At 43.1% G+C, this 23,670-nt stretch overlaps 1 protein-coding gene across 3 annotated transcripts in view; it reads left to right on the forward strand.

Moving 5' to 3' along the window:
* Nucleotides 1-542: 542 nt before the first annotated feature.
* The window catches only part of LOC109851910, a 37,161-nt gene continuing 14,033 nt past the window's right edge, over nt 543-23,670 (forward strand). For all 3 annotated transcript variants that reach the window (XM_020422497.1, XM_020422498.1, XM_020422499.1), the window contains exon 1: nt 543-867. The gene's annotated coding sequence lies outside the window, so the exon portion shown is untranslated. The remainder of the gene's footprint in view (nt 868-23,670) is intronic.

A 23,670-nucleotide genomic window follows, 5' to 3' on the forward strand; every position in this document is an offset into this window, starting at 1 on the left:
ATTTGTAGTTTTTGAAAATATTTTTGAAAAGACAAATATGTATACTCTGCATGAATCTGATAAAAACTAAGAGTCGAGTTTTTTTTAATTTCTGAGCAATCTCGCGCGTAACTTTTTAGTTTATCCAGCTGTCAACCGGGCTGTTGGATTTCTTTCTATCGGCCGTAGCGCTCACACACGTCGATAACGCGATCGAGAAGAACCTACTCAAAACACGACAGAAAGAGAGGGAAAGAACGGTAAAATGTCACTATTCCCTAATTACGCCGAGTAACTAGCCAGGTCGTAAGAAGAAAGATAGATAGAGAGAAAGAGAGAGAGAGAGAAAGAAAGAGAGAGAGAAAAGAGAGAAAGACGCGCGGAAACATCACGAATCTATAGAGGCACTCGATTCCCCAGGATGGAGCAGCGGTACCGCTAATCCTACCGGCCAATCTGCGATCGTCTTTAAACGGCGTTCTCCAATCGTTCTCTAGTTATGAACGGCAAGCAGCCACGACCACCACTCGACCTACTCGGTTTATAAAGTCAGGCGGATGCGCTACCTCGAAGACAGAGCCGTGCCGACAGTCCAGCTAACAGGAACGTATTTTTTTCTTACATCAGAGGGGCACGGACGAGTTGAGTGTTCGAGTCGCGTGTGATCGGCCCGGTGTCGAAATTTATCTTAGCGGAGAAAGTCCTCATCGATACGTCTAATATCTCCGCCTCGTTCGATAAAACGAAACCGGTTTTTTTTTTTTTTTTTTTTTAAGTTTTGACTAAGTTTTGAAAGAAGCTACGCACACACCAGTGATTGGAACTGTCAAGTGAGTTAGAGACCAGGACTAAAAACTTAGGACTCGGAAATCAGTGAATAGTCAAAAGGTACGTGGTAATTTTGGTGTTACAATTCCTGTGCGGAAAGTGTCTCGTTCGTTGACGCGCGAAAGGCGCACGGCCGAGGAGGCACCTCGGCGTGATAAAAAGAATCGATGACCGGACGGGCTCGTTAGGTGAGAAACCCGCGAAACCGGGAGATCTTTACTTAACGATTCCGGATCGAGTCGTGGAAATACATCGAGAAGTGTTAGCACGTGGAGAGAAACGTGCAGAAGTTCACGGCGAAGGTCCTCCTCGGCAAAGTGCCTTCACACAGGTGAATGCTCGTTTAGTCGATCGAGACCTTATATCGCGCAGTACAAAGTATCGATATAACAGTAGTGAGGCTAATTTTCATCAGTGCTCTCTGAAAAGACGATAAAAAATAACAATTGCAATTTGCGTTTTCTCACAAACGGACGTCACAAACGTCTGTTAATAATTTCAAAATAAATTTGTCCTTGTTGTGAGGAGACGAATGTCTATTGCGCCCGGGTAAAATAAAATTTGTCTCGCGAATCACAGTATTTCTTGCGGCCGCCATTCCCACGGTGAGAGCTCGGTTCAAAGTCAGGGCCGTAACTGTTGAGCAACTTGCACGCGGTAATAGCACGCGGATGTTGCAAAATACACAAGCTATATCTCAAGAGAAAAGATCTCTCAAGGATGAAGTGATTAAACTTGAACTCTCTTCCTCTCGACACATGTGTGTATATTCTATCTCTTCGGGATTCACTACATCTGTAACGGACATCAAGTTTGAATTCTTTTTATGATTTAACACGATACGTCATGTTTTTCAATTTTTATGTGTCAAATATTTTTATATGTCGAAACAAAGAAAATACCGTGTATGCAGATTGTTTTTTATTTCAAAAAACGTGGATGTATACATCGTAGCCACGATGGTTTCAAAGCCGTTATTGTTACGTGGCCGCGAAGGCACGGTTTCTTTAAAATGCAAGACGAGTGCGCGGCAGGCTGGCAGTTGAGGGCGCGAAAACGAAACTCATTTCTCTTAAGCGGTGTGTGACGCATACGCGCTGCTCGATCTACGGTCTCGTTCATGACGTTGATTTGCTTCGCGTTCATGGATTAACCTTGCATTCGCGTAACGAATGCAAAAGAGAGAGAGAGAGAGAGAGAAAGAGAGAAGGAGAACTCGATACCGCGAACGGAATAGCCCTGTCAAGGTCGAAGAGATTATTCTTAGCTGAACGCGAGAAAATGGACGCTCATAACAGGGACTTTGATGCAGCAATTTCTGTGCTGAGCTTTACTCATTAATTTATTCAACATCTGTCAATGATTTTTAGAATCATCCCGTCAATCTGCGAGAAAGTTGGTGGGTACTGCACACAACCCTTGTTCGCGTGTAAAAAGTTCGCACGCCTATGAAGTTCTCTCTACAATGGAAATTGCGAAGGTTTCGAGATAAGCGTCCAATTTCACGTATTCGACCTACGTGTACCGAATGCTCATATGCTGGTACCTTTCGTACACGTCGTCAGTCCATCGACCTCCCTTATGAGTCAGGAATACCTAAAATTAGATATTCGTCTGCATTCGGTGTCTGTGATATACTGCGGATTTTTGCATTAAAATATATAAGAATCGAAAATCATAAAATTTTTATTAAAAACTTTATGCGTACAAAATAAACGTTCTGATATTCTTGTATGATCGATAAAAAATATAAAAGTAAATAGTGTAAACAATAATAAATATTTGGAATTACAATAATAAACTAAAAACTAATCGAGTTTCTCGTTATAATCTGTTGAGCAATTGCTGAGAAATTATTGCTAGACGTACTTCGACGCCGAAGTAGTTCTCGATCCGGAGAGTTCAATGCCAGACGAGCGTAGCAATCTCTCGATGTTTTCCGCGGTGTAAAAGAGACTCTTCCGCGAAATTTATGGATCATTTGCTTCTAGAACCTAATATATAACAAAGCTTTTTCTATTATTTGTCTAATAGATTTGAAAGGTTAAACTAGTAGATGTATATGAACGTGTCGATGATAAATTTAGAATTTTTTAACAGATTTGAATAGAGAACTTCTATTTTAATATTCTTTACGTTTTCGATAATTTGTGCAAAAGTCACATTTGCGCAATAAATAAAATTTTTTTGTGAAAGAAAAATCGTAAACATTTTTATTGTTAATCTTCATATGATTCATTATGCATTTATCTTTTTAATTTATTATAAAATCACTAACAGCTTTGTAAAATATGTGAACAATGCAACAAAACACACAGGCAATAATTTTATTAGGCAAATTTTAAAATTACTGTCACATTATGGTCAATCTATAGAGAACGATGAACTTATTATAGATATATAATTATAATTTGCAACTTCTTTATTATGCAAGTTTATACGCGCGCAACTACATTACAAAGCGCGCGTTTTAATTATGCAAATGTGAGACGTCCATTGCAAGTTGCACAATCTTGATTAATCTTTAAAAAAGATGAAAATAGCTAGACATTTTTTCCAGCAATTCGTGTTACGCGTAGTAATTTTGATTTCTCACTACGTTTACTTCTCACATCTTGCGGGGCAGGTTATCGCCAAACTCTAGATAAATTACTGATTTAGAACTGTTATTAGGATGATAATTACCGGTCTACTAATGAGTCTTCTCACAAAGCACGTTTTTCTTATATAATTTAGAGTCTAGTGATTCCCCAACCGTAAAATTCAACACTGCTCGATATGAAAAGTACTCGTTAAAAAAGAAAAAATTAATAAAAAAAAAATATATATTTTTTTATTTTTATTTTATAAATAAGTTTTAGTTCTAGTTATATATTTATCAATTTGTATTTTTATATTATATACACAATGTATTTTTTATACACAAATCGATATTTGTTACTATAATATTCAAGTTTTTTCACGTGTTATCGGCGAACAGAGTTCAGTTTCATTTGACCATCCCAAATAATTTCACGCAATTCTCGTCGAGCGTCCTTTGTGCTTGAGTGATGTGCATCCCTTTGCTCGATCATTGACACGGTATCCTGATTTCTCGGAACTGCTCGTCTACGCTGTGAAGAACCCGGTATCAAAGTCCCATTAGCGTACATAGATTACGACAATAGACAATTTAAACGAGGAAAGGGAGGGTCTGCGCTCGCGCGTTGTACTTCATCTTCAGTGCAATTCACCACTGCGTGACCAGCTCGCTTCTCTTCGCCATCAACGCATTGACGTCACTCTGATCGGGCGCAACTATTCTCACCGATGAGAATCAGTTTTTACTGCGTTACTAGGAGAGATGGTGTTGAGAGAGGCACAAGAGAGAGTTAGAGGATCAGAGATAATCTTTAATCTATGCATGTAATGCAGCATTTTTTATACCTTAATGGCGCTCATACGTTTTAACTTTACGACTATCCGGTATCGTTTACCTAGCGAAGCTATAAGCTATGGTTTTTACTGATGATATCGATCATGTAGGAGAAAACATTTATTCTCGAGTTTAAAACTCGAAAGCGATCGTTAATGGCAAATTTATTTATATATCAGCTGTTAAACACACACACAAAAAAAAACACCGCGTAATGAAATAACGTTTGCGCTAATAGTCAACGAGTCTTTGAGAAAATATATGAGATAATAATAATCCGAAAGTCTCTTTTGTATCGGGATACGCAGATGTTCAGAAACGCGCCTCATTAATGATGCAGCTGCGCGGAATTAATTTCGAAAATCACGGTGTAGACATCGTGATTAAATTTTACATATAAATCGCACGCTTGTCTCGTCTCGGAGAGAAAACACTGTGCCGAGTTTGCCGATTGAATGACTTCCACGAGAAACTTAACAAGCGCGTAAACTATTTTTCGCGCAGCGCGTATTTCGAGCACGAGTGTCGTCCTGTCGTCGTTCCGCTCCGCTTTGGTTTTCCTTTTCCTCCGATGTCGTTGCGGCACGACCTGCCCTACTATCTCGCGTTCGGCCGATGGAAGATCTCGCAGGCGCCTCCTGGCCGTTGACCCCGTGGCTGCCAACGGCCCTGACCAAGACTCCGTTTAGTTCGCGCGCTCGTTCCATCTCCAATCCACTCTCTGTGCTCTCGCAGGCCGATTCGACGCGCGCGCGCGCGCAGGTACATATAACCGCATGCGCGAACTCTCATGATCTTCCTTCACCAGCCGGGAAAAAGTTGAGTTGTGTTTCCAACGATGGCGTGATCTCGACGATTTCAATCTCACTTAAAAGGACGACATCGCCCATTGGCGAAAGGAAATCGCCGTTTTACTTGTCGTTGTATAGGTATCTTGAAGAAGAGATTTACTGTCTCGTTAGAGGAATTACACATTTGCGTTCCTTTTGTTTTTTTTTATTTACGGCGCGATTGTTTTAATTGAATGCGATGAATTTTTTGTTTTTCTAAAACTCACGAAGGGATCGTCTTCTTCCGTGTGTTCTTGTCAGTATGCAAGTCTGTTTCTCTCTCTCTCTCTCTCTCTCTCTCTCTCTCTCTCCTTCTCTCTTCGAAGGTGGTAGACCAATGAAAATCAATAACCGTAGAATAAAGTGTCTATAAGATACGCGACATTCGAACAGGTTGTATCTCGATTGACTACTCGTTTCTATGCAAGTGCTCGTCTATCTGGCTTGGCAGGAAGTATCACATAGACAGCAACGTAGCTTGAAATTAACTCTCCGCAAAGGCACGCAAAACGTATCGGGAATAATAAAATACGCAAGAGGAGGACTAATCACACGCGCCGCGGGTTCTCCGATAAATAATTACGCGACGAGGAAGTATATATGAATTGATAATTTGATTCAATGTGTGCGTAATGATACGCGCATGACACGCAACCTTTTTCGATCTGATTTTCATCGGCACAAGAAATTGAAATTTCTCCACACTGAAACTTTTCAACACAAACAATTTATGTCTTCGTAATAATTTGCAATTTCGCAACGTGTGTGAAACATCTTCCGCTACCTGCGTAACGTTACACCACATCGTCACGATAAAAATTCAAACTCGGAATTGTTAATCTTGTGCCGTTAATCCTAATCGGCTTTAAACGACCACGGTCATTCTCGCAATCGTTCCCGAGAGGCGGATATGTCAACCGTCTCCGCGCGATGTATCATCGCGCGGGGTCTCGCGCGCTTTCCGAAGAGTCACATAACGGCCGTCGTCGCGCTTACAAATGAGAATTCGTAAGTGAATTCCCACATGCGCTTCCCAACAATACACGGCATGTAATCCGCGACGCCCGCGGATCACGTGAGCGTGATCTAAGTATTCCGCGATGCGTCGGGTCAAGGCTCTCGCACGCGCGATCGCGCGCAAGGTGTGTGCGAGCGCGTGAAGGGCGAACGAACGGAGAGACGACGGAGACGACCGACCGGTGCAGTGCTAAAACGCTCCGCACGTTTCCGAGTCACTTCCTGGCGAAGCCAGTACCTACAACACGCTTATACAAACGTAAACGCAACGCACGCGTATCTCGTTAACACACGGAACCATAACGATTTCGTTTTATCTTGGGTGTTTCCTCGCTGATGCGCTTTTCGCTTAAATGCTAATTGCCGCCGCTCGTTTAAAAATAACGCGCTGTTCCGCCCCGTTGTATATACATGCGCAATCAACGCGCTGGCGTTAAATGTCGGAAAAAGGAAACGGATAACACATGGAAAAAGAACGTCGGTTAAATATTGATTTTTTGCAATTCGCAAAAAACGTTTCTACCTGCTAACGTTAATTTATTTCGCACTCGTACAGGTATCGCTGTTCCCGAACGAAATACGCGTATTTTTAAACTCTTTTGTGACCATTGCCCGTATCTCCGGTTGCTCCTTCAGTATGTGTGTGTGTGCGTGCGTGTGTGCGTGTGCAAAACGCACGCCGTGCGCTCATACACACGAAGGATGATGCACATGGTCTGCGCGTCGCACAGACGGTGGAAACGTCACTTGGATGACTCGTTGAAGGAACTAATCGCTTCTTCATTCCGCGACGGATATAATAAACCGTGCCAGTGGGTCATCAATATCGAAACCTTACTCCGGACACATAATAATCAACGGTTCCTGCACGCCGCGCGCGGGATCAGGTCGGGTTCAATCTGGGAAAACCAGCAAACGTGTCCGGCTACACGGCGCGATCGAAACGTGCGCTTTGCAAATTGATCGATTAACGGTATATACGGCGGCATGGACACGCGGCGTGAAAGGGGGTCATCGACGGCGGCGGAGATATATGATCAACACAGACACACGAGAAGCGCGACAAACGTACACGACATAGAGCGAGTGGTATATTTCTCTGGTTCCGCTAAATGGGTTGTTTGGGTTGAGTGACCTTTAGAGGTTCGTAAAAAAAAAAAAAAAAAATAAAAAAATAAGTAAGTAAAAGAAAAGAAAAGAAAAAAACATGCAATCCGAATCAAAAACGAGCATCGCGCGCATATGTGGTCTCGCGACGAGAAAATAAATGGAGAGAGCACGTATAGAAGAATGTTATTAAACCGCCAGTGTGACAAGCGTGACAGAAGCTATAAATCCAGCGCTCGCTCGTCGAGAGTCTTGATATAGTTTAAGATAACGCGCGATACAACTTCCGATGTTCACATGATTTATGCGAGGCAATCGATCCGTAAACACGTGAAAATGTGACATTGTACAAAACCAACTTGTATAAAGCGATGTATTGTATGTGTACGTGATGAAAGATGAAGATACGTAACTGATACGGATCGATATCGGTGAAAAAAAAAAAGTGGTATGACTTGTCTGAGAATATTATTACACGCACGCGGGGGTTATCGACATTATTTATATTCAATGTCTTTGACCTGCTTAGACGACAATCTCCTCGAGGAATACCACGTTTCCAACCGAATGACTGCCCACACATTTACACGGCTGCGTGCTAGCGGTGTCCACAACCGCAGAATCTTTTTCCACATCTCGAATCGCTCGCGCGACGTGCGAGTCGTTCGCGCGAGCGAGCGATGAAAACTAGTCATCCTCCCTTTGGAGGATTTGTGTTTTACCCACCGCGACTTGCGACAGAAATTTCGCTTAATGATAGATCTCGAGACGTCTAACAAAGTGATAGTTGCTATTCTTCTTGTTTCATTGTCAGAGAGATAGAGAGAGAGAGAGAGGAAATGAATGCGGAAGATGAAGGCGAGCAGCTGGATTGTGCGAATAAATTACGGTCGAGTTGGACGGTGACAAAGACGATTCCGCTCGCCGCGAGCGCTCGTTGAAACCTTATTCCTATTCGAATCGACCGCAAACGTCGGTCCGTCTTCCTGAGTGCCACCCTGACCACTGGTATTCGAGCAATCTTGCGGAAACGTCTCATCCCAAGAGACAACCGGTGAAACCTTTCGCAAATAGAGCGCGCGAGATGTTATCTCTCTAGATCTCTGTTCTGCGCAGACATCTAAGAAGATACCAAATAATTTAACGCTGTTTGATTTCGTAAATCGAGTCCGACAGGCGGTTCTCAGTTGAGAACACTACGTGATTTGCGTCGGGCATCGGTTACGTGATGATAAGCACTCTTTCTAATATCCGCATTGATATTGATCGTTGGTTTATGTAGAGGGTTAGCCGTGTTAATCGGTATTTATATAGGATTCGATCGTGTAATCAGATATCGCAAGAGAAGAGAATCGTTGAATCGAGATATCGTCGCAAATAACAGGGCAATAACGCATTGATTACATATCAGTCCAGCTGAACGGTAATTTCGGTCTCTTCGCTTTTGAGACTCGACGGAGCAGCGTATTCCGACAAAGACAAAACTTGTAACTGCATTTTCAGCTTAACAAGCGGATGCTACTTCGCGCGATCATTCATTTTCAACGTCGTGCGAGTTAACGGCTTTAAGATCTCTCTCTCTGCGCTAAGTAGCGCTATCGAGTGTACAGGCGATGCCACGCGAGATAATACGTTGCATCTGTGGAGGCTGAGAAATATCGTTTTCCCGGAATTTCTGGCACAGCCAACGGTATCTTTATAGCCGAGAAAGAGGGAACATATGTATATACATATATATATATGTATATATATATATATATCCGAATTGACTTGATTCGCGCACTTGAAGACGGTCTTGTCGTCACAAATCGGTTTCCTATCTCATCTCTCTTCCCGATGAAGCCATACGTACGTAATCCAGACACATTCGCGGTTTGACACACATACGTAACGAAGCAGCATCCGGAGCAGGATATGCCGAGCCGCGTAAACGCACGACAAATGTGTCAAGTGCGTGTGTTGCGTTTGTACAGCTCGTGAAATGATCATCAACCAGTAGGACGAATTACTGCATGCGGCAGAGTGCGCACTCGAGATCTTTTATTTTGCGAAACCGCCAAGATAGAGAGAAAAGCAATATTTTTTTTTTTTTTTCGTGCTTTCACGGTTACCGTTCAACTCTCTAACCCAATTAACACAAGTGTGTTGTTGTATGCACAATCTCGAATTGTGGACGGTGTCTTTGATAGAAATTCTGTTATGTGACCTCTCTGACGTGCCTCTGTTATTCAGACGAATGATGTACTTCACCGTATTCCATACGATGATGATGAGCGGCGCGCCGCATGAACCATATTCAGATCATTAGGCGCTCTCGTGCGCGGTCACGACGTTAGTAGTAACGAAGGCGGACGGACAAAGGAACGAGCAATGGAAAGCAAACACGAAACGGCACACACCGGCTTTCCGCGCCGCGCCGGGGCGGCGTGGCGCATGGAGATATCGGGGGCCCGAGTTTGTGGACCGCGCAACGGTAACCGCTCGTCTTCGATTCTCGCCGTTGCATTCGAAGACCGTTACACTCTCCAGCGTGAGCCCAACCGTTGGGAGGTCCCAACCGTTCGCGCTTTACTTCCCAGCAAATCGAAGGCACCGCAATCGCGCGTTGTTGTTCCCGTTTGGTCCCTTTTTTTTTGTCGGAATTTCGCGTTCGAAGATCGATGAACGCCAAATCGAATTTACGTCTACGTGCACTTACGTTGATGAAGAATATTGCAAATCTCTGAAATTTATAAAGTTTGTAACAAAATATCGCGCGTCTAACGCTCTTTCTTAATTGAAACGTATGCAATTACAAAACCGCTTGCTCTTAATCTCTCGATTGCGCTTGGACACGTATCAAAATTTAATCTCCTAGATGTTGAGCTTCCTCATAAGAAAACGCGCACCGTTAAAGTCGCTATTGCAAAATATCAGCGTTCGTCTCGGCGAGAGAATTAGTATTATAATTCCGCGAGAGCAGCGCGCCAGGCGCGTTAATAATAGACAGCTGACAAATGAATGTTGGAGGTCGTGCCACACGACGTGACGCTTCCGTTGCGGTAGCATTCAGCCGTCAAGTTCAATTAAAAGCTTCGCTCGCACATCTCACTGACAAAAACTTTCGACATTGGAGCTGGTACCTATTCATCAAGAGTGTCGTGGCGTGCAAAAAGCATTTCGCGAGTAATTCAATCGAATTGACTGGATTTTTAAAAGCAACGAGAACGGTCTCGGGAACGTTTCCTGAAAGGGTAATAGCTCCCCGGGATAAAAACCGCTCGACTCAATCCACTCCAATTAGCAGCATCATCGATATGGCGTGGCAGCGACGGCGCCCATTTTAGTCTTCCGTCGAAGAAGCAAAAACCGCTAGTCACGATTTTAGTGGTAACGTCCGCGAGTCTTGTTATTCTACCGGTTATAAAGCAAAGGATCAAGAGTAGCGTCTCCTCCGGAACTCTTAGCGCGCGCACGCGAGTATATATTCTTATCCCGAATGATATCTTCGCAGCGGGACGCCAATTTAACGCGACGCGCGAGATCGCGAGATGTCGAAACTCGCGGAAGATAACACAAGGTCCGCGGAAGAACGACTGCGGAATCTACGATCTACAGCGGAAACTCGAACGATTCGCCGAGAACTGCTGCTCGCACGTCGCGGCGAATGGGCAATGTGTAAAGTACGCGTCGGTTTCGCTCTCTTTGATTATTCGCGTATACCGGATTTTATCGCTTTTAAATCGAGCGATATCCCGGTTAATGACAGATCGCCACACATCATCGCCGATAACAGACACGAGAATTGCGCGTTCGAGTTTTATCGCTTCCTCAATCCACTGTGAATTCTCATAAGCATGTTCGGCAGTTCGGTTTGTGCCGATTATCGTTCGCGAGATACATTTGCTACGGTTCTTCCTGCTTCACATGGCAATTCCACAGGTTGCTTCTGATACAACCTTGTTCTTTATATCCCTTTAAGAAAATCGTTCCACGCGCGCGCTCAAGTTAAATTTCTGACCGAAACGGAACTCCGTAGGATTTGGAAAATAATAAATATTAAAAGAATAAAAGAAAGTAAAAAAAATAATTAGAGGAAAACATAGCACTCTGTTTCTTAATTAATGAAGGATGTAGACTTGTAATAGAAGTGATTTTCAATGTGTGCAGCTAGAGTTAAAATATACAATTCTTTTTTCATTAATACCACTAGTAAAATCTGGGTTGAAAAATCTATATAAAACAATCCATGTATTCCGCGAAGTGCGCGTTTTGGAGCCGAATGTATCGCATCTATTGTTACCTCTTTTCCGCGTTGCCGATTGGTTGGTTGGTTGATCGAGTCGAATCGAATCGGTGAGATCGAGAGAGTAAATAATAAAAAGCGATTTTGAGACAGTTTGTCGTATATGTAGAGAAAATTAAAAACGTAACTAAAGTCACGTGAGAGGAAAGAGTAGAAAAACAACACGTGAAAATAACGTGACTGTAATTTATATTATATATAACATTAAATAATACACACATATTATACATATAATTTATTATATATTTACAATATTATACTTTATATTGTATTATATACATACTACAGTAATGTCACTGACTTCGACCGCGCGGCCTTGGCGGGGTCACTGACCTCGGCCGCGCGGCCTTGGCGGGGCACTGACCTCGGCCGCGCGACCTGGGCGGGGTTACTGACCTCGGTTACGTAATTACGTAATTATTATATATATATGTGTATATGTGTGTATGTATGTGTATTATATATAGATATAGAATATTATCTATAATGTATGTATATTATATATAATATATGTATATGTATAATATTTTCTTTTTTACTCTTTTCTTTGTCACGTAACTTTAGTCACGTGTTGTTTTTCCATTCTTCTCTCTTTTATTTTTTGAGTTTGATTTTCATGCGTTATTTTTGACATCTCTCGTAAGTGTATTACATAGTTTATAAAATATATATATTAGCTGTCATCGCAGTGACAGGTTGTGTTCACTGATGCAACACATGAAAATAAAAATAATAATAGCTTGCGCATAGCGCGCGCTTGTGTTGTGCTAGTTATTCTCAATTGTTCGTAAGGATTAGGTATCTTGAAAAAAAAGAATGATAATTTATCTGAGTTCACTTATTCAGGTTAGATTGAAAAAGGTAGATTAGACTTATTTACATAAGCGATAATCAGTGAGCAATTAATTAAATTGTAAGTTGCGCGGAAGACTTAAACGATATACGCGAACGGGAAGATCGAACGATGATATTCGAATTCACTGATTACGAGCGACGGACGAGCGGCATTCAACATTGGCGATCTTGAAAAACATGTCGTTTTGCACCGAGAGCGGATGACCGTTTAGCTGCGGAGTCCGCTGTAACGGCGATCCTCTCGAGGCGACTTCCTAGATGTTCCGCGAAAGCTTCCTGGTCTGAATTCCTGCGCGATAGAACGTGAAAATATAAATAATATGGGCGAGGCACACATCAGCTTTTCCTCCTTGATACGTGATAATCCGTCGCAAAATTGCCGACGCTAGATAGATATGAGCTAAACATGCGTGATCCTATGTTACGCGTGAGCGCCGACTGAAATCACATATGTGCATTAGGGAGGGCACTAAGTTCCGCAATGCGACGCGAGCGATTTTATTAAATTAATTAACCAACGATCGAGAGATTCTCATTACATATATTATAACTATTTATAGCAGAAGTACGCGCATGATTTGAATTTTTTTTTTTTTTTTTAAGCCAACTCTAAACTAGTTTCACATCTTATCTTTGTAATTCTATGCGAGCTACTATTGCAAGCAAATACGAGAATTTATCACAAAAACTTAACACGTATTTCCGCAATATTTTTTAAATACGTATGCAATATTATTAAAAAATAAAAATTTCAAGATTTTTTCAAATATGAAAAATTCTTACATACTCTTTGTGTATTTTGTATTTTTAAAGATAATATAACGTGTATATGTGTTATAATATAATATTGTTCACTACGTTGTCGACGTAGAGACGTAAGAAACACAAATGTTCGCGCGTTTGACGCCAAGAGCATTTTGCAATTTACGTTCGTACGAGACCGTTACCGTCATTTCCGCGATGAGGTTTATACCGAGATCGGCAATTTAACGCAGCAGCAGGCGGGCCAGATGAGAATCGGTGATCTGGATTCCATACAATATATACGTAGGTAGGGTAACTGTAAGTCATAACTGTGGAAAGCGGACAATTTTAACGTTACTTTAACGACAACTTCTCGACTAAAATATAGATAACACTTTGAAGTTTCTTGAGAATAATATTGTTAGAAAAAACTCGTTCTCTTCTCTAACGTTATATTAATTATGACAATTTCAACGACTCCCTCCGGAAAAACACCGTTATTTTTTATTTATGTATTTGTTAACATTAAAAAAAAACTATAGTCATATGTTCATGCGTGTTATCTATGTGTTACTATAAAACTTGTAATCTTTAAAACTCATGATCTTGTAGACTTCTCTCCCGTGATTTATTGCCTTATTATTGGCCCATATATTCAGAACTCTTTCTCTTCGCCGAGGGTCTCCCGACGATTTAGACAATTTTTACTTTGTTTTTCTTCACTTCTCCCAGCTTGTAAGTCCCGGCCTTCGGGGCGCTCCGGCCTCTTTATCTTCTCCCTCATTACTTATAACTTTTATTTTCATTAGCTACGAGAAACGACGGACCCCGACATCGAAGGGTATAATTTAACGACGATTGAATTTGCAGAACATAGACCGTTGCGTGTGCGCTGCGGGTTTCGAAAATATTGCTCTCTCTTTCTCTCTCTCTTTCGAATTTTTGTTATTCGCAGTCTTTGTATATTTCGCTAGGGCAAATTCTGTGAATAAATTCTTGCGAATAAATTCCAAACATTCTGAACTCTGTTACAAATGAGGGTATAATGTGCTAAAGTTGCTCGTTTAGTTGCGTATAAGTGATACTTGGTACGAATCTGCACGACGGTAATAATCAAATGCCAAATGAATACGATAAGCAACATATAATACACCTGCGCGAAATAACATAGGAAGTTACACAATTCCACAACTTCCTCATTTTTAGCATAGCGTTTCTCAGAAGAACGTGAGAGTCTCTCGGGGAGTCTCTCTCTATTGCTTCCAACCCTTCAATTTTGCGCTTGACATAATAATAATTCCAATATACGACCGGGACTCTCTTCCCCGATAGTTAAATTCTCCCATTGCGTGTTATCGAGTTTACGCATGAATTCCATAACAAGCGTCGACCATAAAAGCGCCGATGCACGAAACGACCGTAAATACTCTATGCGGCAGCTGTAAGAATTATCTGATACCGTTAAAAAAGAATAAAATCCGAACAGAACTGAAAGGACACGTGTCCCCGATTTCGCGTTCTCTTTTCTCGCGTTCTCGACGAGATGAACTACAAAGATCTTTGTGCGAGACTCGAAATGTTTTTTTTTTTTTTTATTCATATAAAAGATTGATAGTTGGACTAGATTTAACGCGTGTGGAAAATTTAATCAGTATACATGTACGTATCTCGTGAAAATAATTGATCGGAAAAAAAGAAAAGTGTATCGATCTCTCCTGGCTGATGATCTCCCGCATCAACGTCTCTCTGCACTCTCGACCACCGAGCACGTCTGCGATTAAATAAGCACGGCGACGTAATAGCTACCTTCGTGAGTCACGATACAACTTGCGCGTGACGACACATCAGGCGCGTCGGAATTCCTCGTTGCAGAACGATTCGTTAATTGTCAGTTCCACGAGTTATTTCGGATTCGCACAAATGATATTTTTGAGGTCGGGTTTTGACAAGCGACGACAATCATCCCTCATTTTCTAAGCGTTCTCAAAATTTGGTTCATTATCTCTGTTTTTTTTATACCTAGTTTTTTTAGTAAATACGGAACGTTAATTTCTAGGTCATTTATGTTTTCGCGTTTTGTACGATAAAAAGAAACCTCCGTCGACAGCATATTTCGTGCTGTTTAATTTTTTGCAAAAACAATCTCGGCGATTTACGGCAGCGCGTTTCGATACACGTGGGCGTTCCGTCACGGAACGCAATCCGATGCGCAAAAAAAAAAAAAAAAGACATTTCACTCCGCAAAGTCGCCGTTAAAAGTATCCAGACGATGATTCCGGAATCTCGAAGATTTTTTTTTCTTACTGCGGAAAACCGCAGAAAGTTGTAACTGCGAGAAACTCTCTTCACGACGCGAACCGTTCTCTGTGACCATCATCGAGTGGGCGGACGAAGTATAGGACGAGAAGAAGAGGAGAAAAGCGAAATAAAGAAACAAAAAACTAGTCGACAAACCGGGAGAGAGAGGAGAAAGAGACGCGCTTGTGAGCGACTCCGAGCGTTTTTCCTCCCTCTCCTTTCGCGACTGTCTCTTGCGTAACGGTACCCTTCGTCCTTAGTTACGGCGAAGCTAACGTTCGAAAACTCACGGTTGCGCAACCGTATTGCGAGTCGGGTGATTAATTGCTCCGCGAACACTGGGGTCTCTTTACGTCATATGAGAGCGCTTAGGCTCTACCTGGTTGCATTCATTTAGGCCCTTTGCGTGTACCGTTACGATCTTGCGCCGGAACGATCTCGATCTTCTTGTTTCGCGGTCGCGCATATAAGGGGTGCAATTTGTATCTTCCTCTCTCTCTCTCTCTCTCGTGATCTTCATTCGATCTTTCGAGTAAAGGAAAACGCGGCAGTTAACGAATAACTCTTGAGATATTGGACGGGCTCGCAACACGATCGGCAATTATTTGTGGATGATTATTCACGGGTGGAGCGGCGCGTTAAGTCAATTAAAACATAAACGAGTATCACGCTGCGATGAGGCGCGGAAAAAAAAGACATTTCATCGCTCTCGATGAAATGCGGCACGGCCTGTGCGAGCGGAGAAAGAAGTGATACTACGGAAACGTCGCTAGAGGTGTGTCGTTAGCCGCGCAAGACACGCAAGAAATACACGCGGTCATCTCACGGATTGATTGCACGCTGTATCGCGAGCGTGTACATCGCAGCGCATCCGTCTGCATCTGTCCCGAGAAACGTATAGTCCCGGATAGTATTTAATTCACGTTTTCTCGATGTTATATGTTGCCCCTTGGCGGCATATAATGTTTATAACGTTGCGTGAAACGCGCAACCTACGTTCGTAAAGAGTTGCCGAGATTAAATTTATCGTTGGCAAACGATATCCCGTCCCGGCCAGCAATATCCCGTCAGTTGTAATTTCAATAGGACATAGACTTACTCCTCAACGATCTGTGCAAATTTCTCCGTGTTCAAGTTCGCATCCCGCTGCGATGATTTCCGGTTATGTTGCAGAGAGAAAAGGAAAACCACATGGAGACTTCATAGAGAAAATCTCATATGTACAATCTTTAAATACCGACAATATTAATGCTCTTGTTAAAGCATCTTCTTTTATTGTTGTTTACACTAATATTGCGTTTTACGTAATGTGTTTTATTACGTTAGTTTTCTTTTAGTCACGTGACTTTACTTTAGTAACGTTTTTAAAGACACGCGCAACGAAGTCGGCGCGAGGCAGTACCGTGTCTCTTGATTTGTACGACATGAATCGAGTAACACATCCGAGAAACGTCCAATCAGCGTCGAGATAAAAGTAACAATAATCAAGATTGATAGAATCAATTGTGATTATTTACACACGCTTTTACTGGTAGGAAAATTAAAATTTTGCTTTATTTTTAAGTTAGCAAAATGCTGATTAATGTTGTTTTGCAGTTTGCTTTGCGTAGCTCGAGCTATCAATGAACATAATTATGTTATGCATTTTTGACAATTCGAGATCATACGTGCGAGATACGTAAAAGAGTAATAGTACGGCCCGTAAAACGCACGTTTGTTTGTATACAGTACCACACCGCATTCTACGTTATCTATACTATTTATAAAAAGTTGTAAATAGTTGTAAAGTATTGTACGCCTGCAGACTGATTACACGGTATACGGTTCTACCGGCAGGCAGCCTGCCGCTACCGACGGATCCAGCGCAAATGCCAATGTAGCGTGCGCGATGGACGCAACTTGATGGGAATGACCGGCGCATTCGTGCCGACGGCAAGGTAAATAGCGAAGAAAGACGTAACGCTGCGGAAAGTTATTTTACTCGGAACAAAAAAAAAAGTTCTTCTTACCGTCCCGATCTCTACGTTGATTTCTCGCGGTCTGCCTGTAATTCTGTCCCTGTGATGCGGCTAATATATTGCGAAACGGTTAAGTGAATTCAATTTTGTTCTCGCTGCACACGGACGGTAAAAAAAAACAAAAAAAAACTCAAAATCGATCAAACAAAACCTCATCTCTACCTGTAGGAATTCGCAAATTGATTCGAAGTTACGGCGCGTATCGAAAGCGCGCGCCTTCAGCTTGAATGCGAGTAATATCCGTAACCAAGACTCGCGCGCTCTCTCTTGCGCGCGCGAAGTTGTGTCGATCAAACCCTAATTCTTCCTAGGTTCATTTTACATCATTATCTTAACGTTACGTTCATGAAAGACTCCCGCTCTGAGCTTTTTACAACGCGAATTGAATTGCGTTGATTGCGGGTTCGCTGATTATATATCACGGTTGTTTCGACGTATCAGCAATGAACGGAAGATACAAAAGACGGAAAAAAAAAGAAACAAAACGCGCGCGAGCGTAATTGCGATTATTTTTAACTAACCAATCGATGTGTGTGTGTGTGTGTGTGTATGTATGTGTATCATCGTCAAAAAATCATAAGAAACATATACGTGCGTTTCTTTGGAGCATTGAAGCTATTCGAAGAAAAACGTATTACTTGTGTCATTAGAATTGCGTTTTACGCGCATTAATGTCTCCTGTGTGCTTTTATTGCCTGGACGGGTGGTGCGCGCTCGGATCACAAAGAAGTGAACGTTTCGTGATGCTGGTTTTGTTTTTGTTACTATCGTCTCGACGCTTAATAAAGACGCATGCAAGGACCGACTCACAATTATATCACGAGAATAATTGCCACATATACTCACCCCGACTTTGCACAAGAAGAGGCGACTCGCAAAAACACACGATGGTCACTTTCGTTGATAGCTATTGAGCGAATCGATCGAGACCGGTCATATGTGAGCACCAACGAGATAGCTCGTCGGTGTCGTGTCCAAGGTCGTCGTCGTTCCCCGTTCGTACGTGTTTTTTAAAACACGCTACATCTTCGTGTTGCACGCAGGCGCTATTCGTCTCCCCGGAACGACGGTTATACGCGCTTTGCATCTGCATCTGCATTCGCGCCTCAGCGGCCGCAAAACTTGTGTGTGTTTGCGTTAGCGTGCAACGCGCGTGTAACTGCCCTCGCGCCGCCGCTATAACGCAGCGAGTATACGCTGCTCGCGTTCGTCAACCGCGGATAACTCATTAACTCGATAATCATTTCTTATTACGCGCCGCGCCGAACACACGGGACGAGCGCAAAGCTCGTTTCGTTCGCTACGGGCGGTTTGCGTAATCGGGTCCGGTTATATACCCGCCGCGCGCGTTCCGTTTTCCTGATTACCTCGCTTCCACACTCACGGAGAGATTGTTTTTGTGAGCGAGATCTCGTCGTGAGCGAGGAGATTTTCGCGAATAACGTGACGAGGAGCTCCGTAGGAAGCTCGAGTGATGATTGTGGACAAATCGAGTATATCGCGATGGAAACCATTGTTCTCGCGGCTATCGTATGACGTAAGCAAGATAATCAAGATTATCTCGAACTCTAGTAAGCACAGTGAAAGTTCCTCAATCCGCCGCGATGAAATTGACCCGAATTTTAAGCAACCGTGAAAGCATTCGAAGCTTCTTCGCTCTGTTATGCGCGTGCGCGTTTCGCGAATGAATGAATTAACAGAATGCGAATTAATAGAACGCAATTATAATATTAACAGTACACAATTCCGATTTCGATAATTGGCTCCGCACGAGTCGTCTCTTAATTGCGTGTCGCAAGAACGGGATTGGAGCGTGTAAGAAAGATATTGCGGTATCAGTTTTGCGCTTCGAGCGCACGCGCGATTATTATTCGTTCTATTAACATGCAAATTGCGGATATGAACAGGGGCAAACCGGCCAACAGAACGTGTAGCATAAATCGCAATCGCAATTGCACCGCTCATAATTAGATTCATCGCGTAATCCTCGGATAATCTGTTAGGTTCAGAGCGCGGACGCCCGCGGGAACGGGCACGTCTTCGCTATAAAAAAAGTGCGTAACCAGATGATCGTGTCGTTGGTTTCTCGATCGGTTTCTTCCTCGCTCACGCGCATGAGTCCGCTACTCATGTTCGCGAGGTCTAGTTAGCGATGGCTTTTTCTCACCTGAGCGCGAGCGTCAGTTTATATGTACGAAAAATGCACCGCGTAGGGTAGGGCAAGGTAAGGTACTCATGCGCGGCGTTAAATCACGCCTGGTCCGTTCTAAATAGCCATTAGCTTCGTCGGCGAATCCGTAATTACCGGGTACGAGACGTCGACTCGCGCGCGCGCGCTTATAGTGGGGGGAGAATCGTAGACGAGCAATTTATCGAGCGGTTCATTGAACTCCGAGTCGCGAGCATCGCGAGCGAAAACAGCGTGTGTGCAAGACGCAGGATTTACCCTTCGCTCTTCGAAATTGATTCGCTCTGTTGATTAACATTAACCTGGTCCTTTCGCACGCTTCGCCAAGTTGAAAAAGATCTGCGCTTGAGCGCGGGTATAATTTTGAAAAAAGGAAGAAGATGAAAAGCGTGACGAATAAAAGCGTAGATTAGTAGCTGCGACTATAATTAGCTATGCAGCGGTTTCAGTGGAGAAGAGGTTTCTTGCGAGACGATTAACGCGAATTAAGTGAAACCAGCGATTCACCGCGAGCCCCGCGAAGATATTCATTATGGTATATCCTTTCTCTGCCGCGTGCAAGAGCAGAAGTAAGTAAGGAGCGTTTCGAAATTGCGAAACATTTCACAGGCGCGGACCGGAGATGCCGACTAGAGGGACACGGGATGGAAATTATCCTAAGTGTTCCCGTCGGCAAAGCCGCCCCCGAGAACATTAATTTATCGCATCCGACCCGCGATCGCAAAGACGATATAGAAGAACGAATCCTGCTCCCCCTCGTCTCTCTCCCCACCGCTTATTCTCAGCCGTCGCTCGAGCCGCATCCTGTCCCAAGATGGACCTCCGAGCTTCTCCGGTGGCTGCATCTGCAGCGGCTAATCGGAAAAAAATCTTACGAACAAGCACTTTCGTGTAACCGTGGACGCACACCAGGATCCGTGAATATTCTCCCGTCTTGCTAGTCGTAGACTTCTTCTTCTTCTTCTTCTTTTCCTACCGTTTCTTTTGCCGCTTGTCAGGGAGCTTGCTTTCGAGGCGGATCGTGTCCTTGAGCGGTACAGCAAGTTCCTCCTAGAGATCGTTTTGTCTCGCCGAGTGCTGCGCCTCGCTGGTTTTGCTCCGAGCTCCTATTCCTGGTCGTTCCATTTGCATCGGCCAACGAGAGAAGCCGGATGAGGCGCGACGAGAGAAGATAAAGAGAGAAAGGAGAATGGGTACGGAGCGAGAGATCGGCTTAGGGTGCTGTTCGCAAAAATTGCAGAACACGCCGGCTGGTACGGCATCCGACAAAATGTCCTCGTAGACGCGACTTTGCATGAGCACGACCGGCCTAATGTTCCCGACGACGACGACGACGACGACGACGACGACGACGACGATGCACGGCTATCGCGGGGTTCTCGGTAGCGCGCGTTGCGTCGTTTCGTTGTGCTGTCTCGCGCTGTTCTTGGTAGTTTGCGAAACGACGTTTTCAGCATAATTAAATTTACACGAGATCCAAGATACGTAGACACACACCCGTTGCGACTCGTTGCAGAAACTTGAACGTGGGACGAGGGAGAAAAGTTCATTAAATTTAGAACTGCGTATTTATCTTCGTCTTTACGCAGAGAAAATAAATATAAAATAACATATTGTAGAAATTTCTCCGAAAGTGTATAGAAAGAGAGAGAGAAAGAGAGACTAACGGGTCGGGACATATTTTACTTTGAGAATGTTCGCACGTGAGTATGATGCAGCACTCTCGCTCATCAGCGAGTGATCTCTCAAGATGCGACTCACGTTTGTAAGTTACGCTAGATCGCCGTCGATGTAACGGTCGGCGTGACGCCACCTTCCCTACCGCGGTGTATTCCGCGCGTTTATTTCCCACTCTCTTCTCTTTCGTAGAATAAATTTCATGCGATTCTTCGGAGCGAGCACATCGGGCACGGGAATGAACCGCGGCCACGGGATAAGCGATCTGCTACGTCAGCGACTTAACTGTAAACACGCGAAGACGCGCCGTTCCCGACATCGTTAAACTTTGTCCTCACATGTTTCACACCTTCGTCTCGTTATAATACGGAGTAACGGCATCCCAACGACGGCATCGCGACCGGTTAATTATCAATCTTGTCCCCGGAAAACTTATAATCTTACGCAAAGCCGTTCGTGCTCTCTGTCCCATTCCCGTGTGCGGAGCAATTAAGTTTGACTTTTCTCACGTAACGTGTGAAATGCAGCGAAAAAAAAAAAAAAAATACAAACCAGTAAGCGCAAGCCCCCAATCAGAGCTCTAAATCTCTCTGTAAAATTCTGTCAGTATTTTCACAATCTCGCATGTTTCCTTAATAGCGCGTAATACGTAAATACCGGTTTCTTATCAGTCCGGTTCTCAAGAATCTCATTAAAATGAATTAGCGCTAAAACCGCTGATTTTACCAATCCGAAAGCGATCCAGTTGTCTCAAGGTCGTTTTTCTCAGCAAAACAGCTCGGTAAAGCAGTACTCATTAAGCGATTTTTCCTTGTGAAGCTATAACGGTTTGCTCGATTAATGTTGGCTTTTAATTATCTGACGAGCCTTCGGAATGCGAAAACTTCCTCATCAGCTTCCGCGGCACGGCAAAATTCTCAAGGTCGTTGCATCCGTGCAGATTAATGCGACAAGTTTCTGGTATAAATTCTCTCGTCGAACGGAAATCGAACGGTAACGGTATTCTCCGCGTACGATGCAATCGGATTTATTTATTTAATTGATTGATTGATTATTTACGTTCAACATGACCGCAATGATTCTCTATGAGCTAAAATGCGTCTGTTTCTGTTTTCTTGCGGCGATTGAGACTTTAAAGAAAAGATTGTACTATCAACGAAAACGCTTTGTGAATCTAGCGATGTATTATCTTTTTATATTTAAAATTGTAATTTTCAGAATATTTCAAGTTGCGTTATCGTTTCGTCATCGCGGAGCGTAGCCGCTTCGTTTTATTCTGCGGATATGAAGATTATCTCGTGCAAATGGAGCGAGAAGGAGCCGCAAGCCACTTTTGTTTTACGAAAAAGATAAGCGCGACCTTATTTTGCGCAAGAATTTCGTTGTTTCTTTTCTACTTGGTCCTGTAATTTTCTCTCCTTGTTTCTTTTTATATCATATTTCTCTTTTTTTTTTTTTATCAAACTAAACACTGTTATTGAGAGTAGAATAATTCATGTACATATCCGCTTGGCTAACATCAAACTGACAGGATCGATTAGATGTTTCCTGACTTTTATTTTCTCGATTTTTACTTTGAACATATTAGAGATATCTAGTCGGAGATATTTAATATTCTCTCGTCTTGATACAGACACACTACTGAGCTACATTTATATAATATTGCTCCGATTTTTATCTTAGAATAATTCATACTACAAAACTCCTTTATTTTAAACTTTTAACAAATCAAGTAATTTTTTTTTTTTTTCATTTAATGTCTTTTTCTCCTTAGTATATTATAGTCACGACTCTGCGCATCTTTTTTTTGCGAAACCTGCATTACATTCCCGTATCAGGGGCTTGCGCGTGTTTAGTAGCCGCTGTCCACTCTCAGGATGCGAGTGATTTACACGCGCAATCCAATTCGTGACCGCAGAAAAGTAATCTCTCTCTCGTGTCTCTCCATTACCCACGCCGCCGCCAGATGTTATCCCCGTATCGCTATCTCACGCGAGTCGGCGTTTACTTATTCCGGTTTACGTGCAAACCGCCACTTTTGCGCGCGGGATACTTCCGCGCTTCATCTCTCTTTCTATACAATTGTTTAAGCACCGTAATTCGCCGTGAGGATAATTTCCGTTCCGGGATGAAGAAGAAGAAGTCCGCGGGATCGCGCCTGACGCGGGATGATGATGAAGTCGTCTTGCCTCGATGCTTCCTCGGGTGTACGAAACCTTCAATCTAGGATAAACGTGGACATCCTTCTCCTTGTTCGCTATGCGCGTTCTTCGATAATTAATTCGTCTTGCTTAAACGTGTTATTAACATTGTCGATGCACCACGACGCGAAGGACGAGCAATCTTTTAAATAATATGCGGGAGAGACTGCATCCCTGGTGTTGCAATCATGCAAAAATCGTCGATCTCCATAATGGAAATTGTCGACG

This window comes from Pseudomyrmex gracilis, unplaced genomic scaffold, assembly GCF_002006095.1.
Source record: "Pseudomyrmex gracilis isolate BER0280 unplaced genomic scaffold, ASM200609v1 scaffold_22, whole genome shotgun sequence".
Classification (NCBI taxonomy): domain Eukaryota; kingdom Metazoa; phylum Arthropoda; class Insecta; order Hymenoptera; family Formicidae; genus Pseudomyrmex; species Pseudomyrmex gracilis.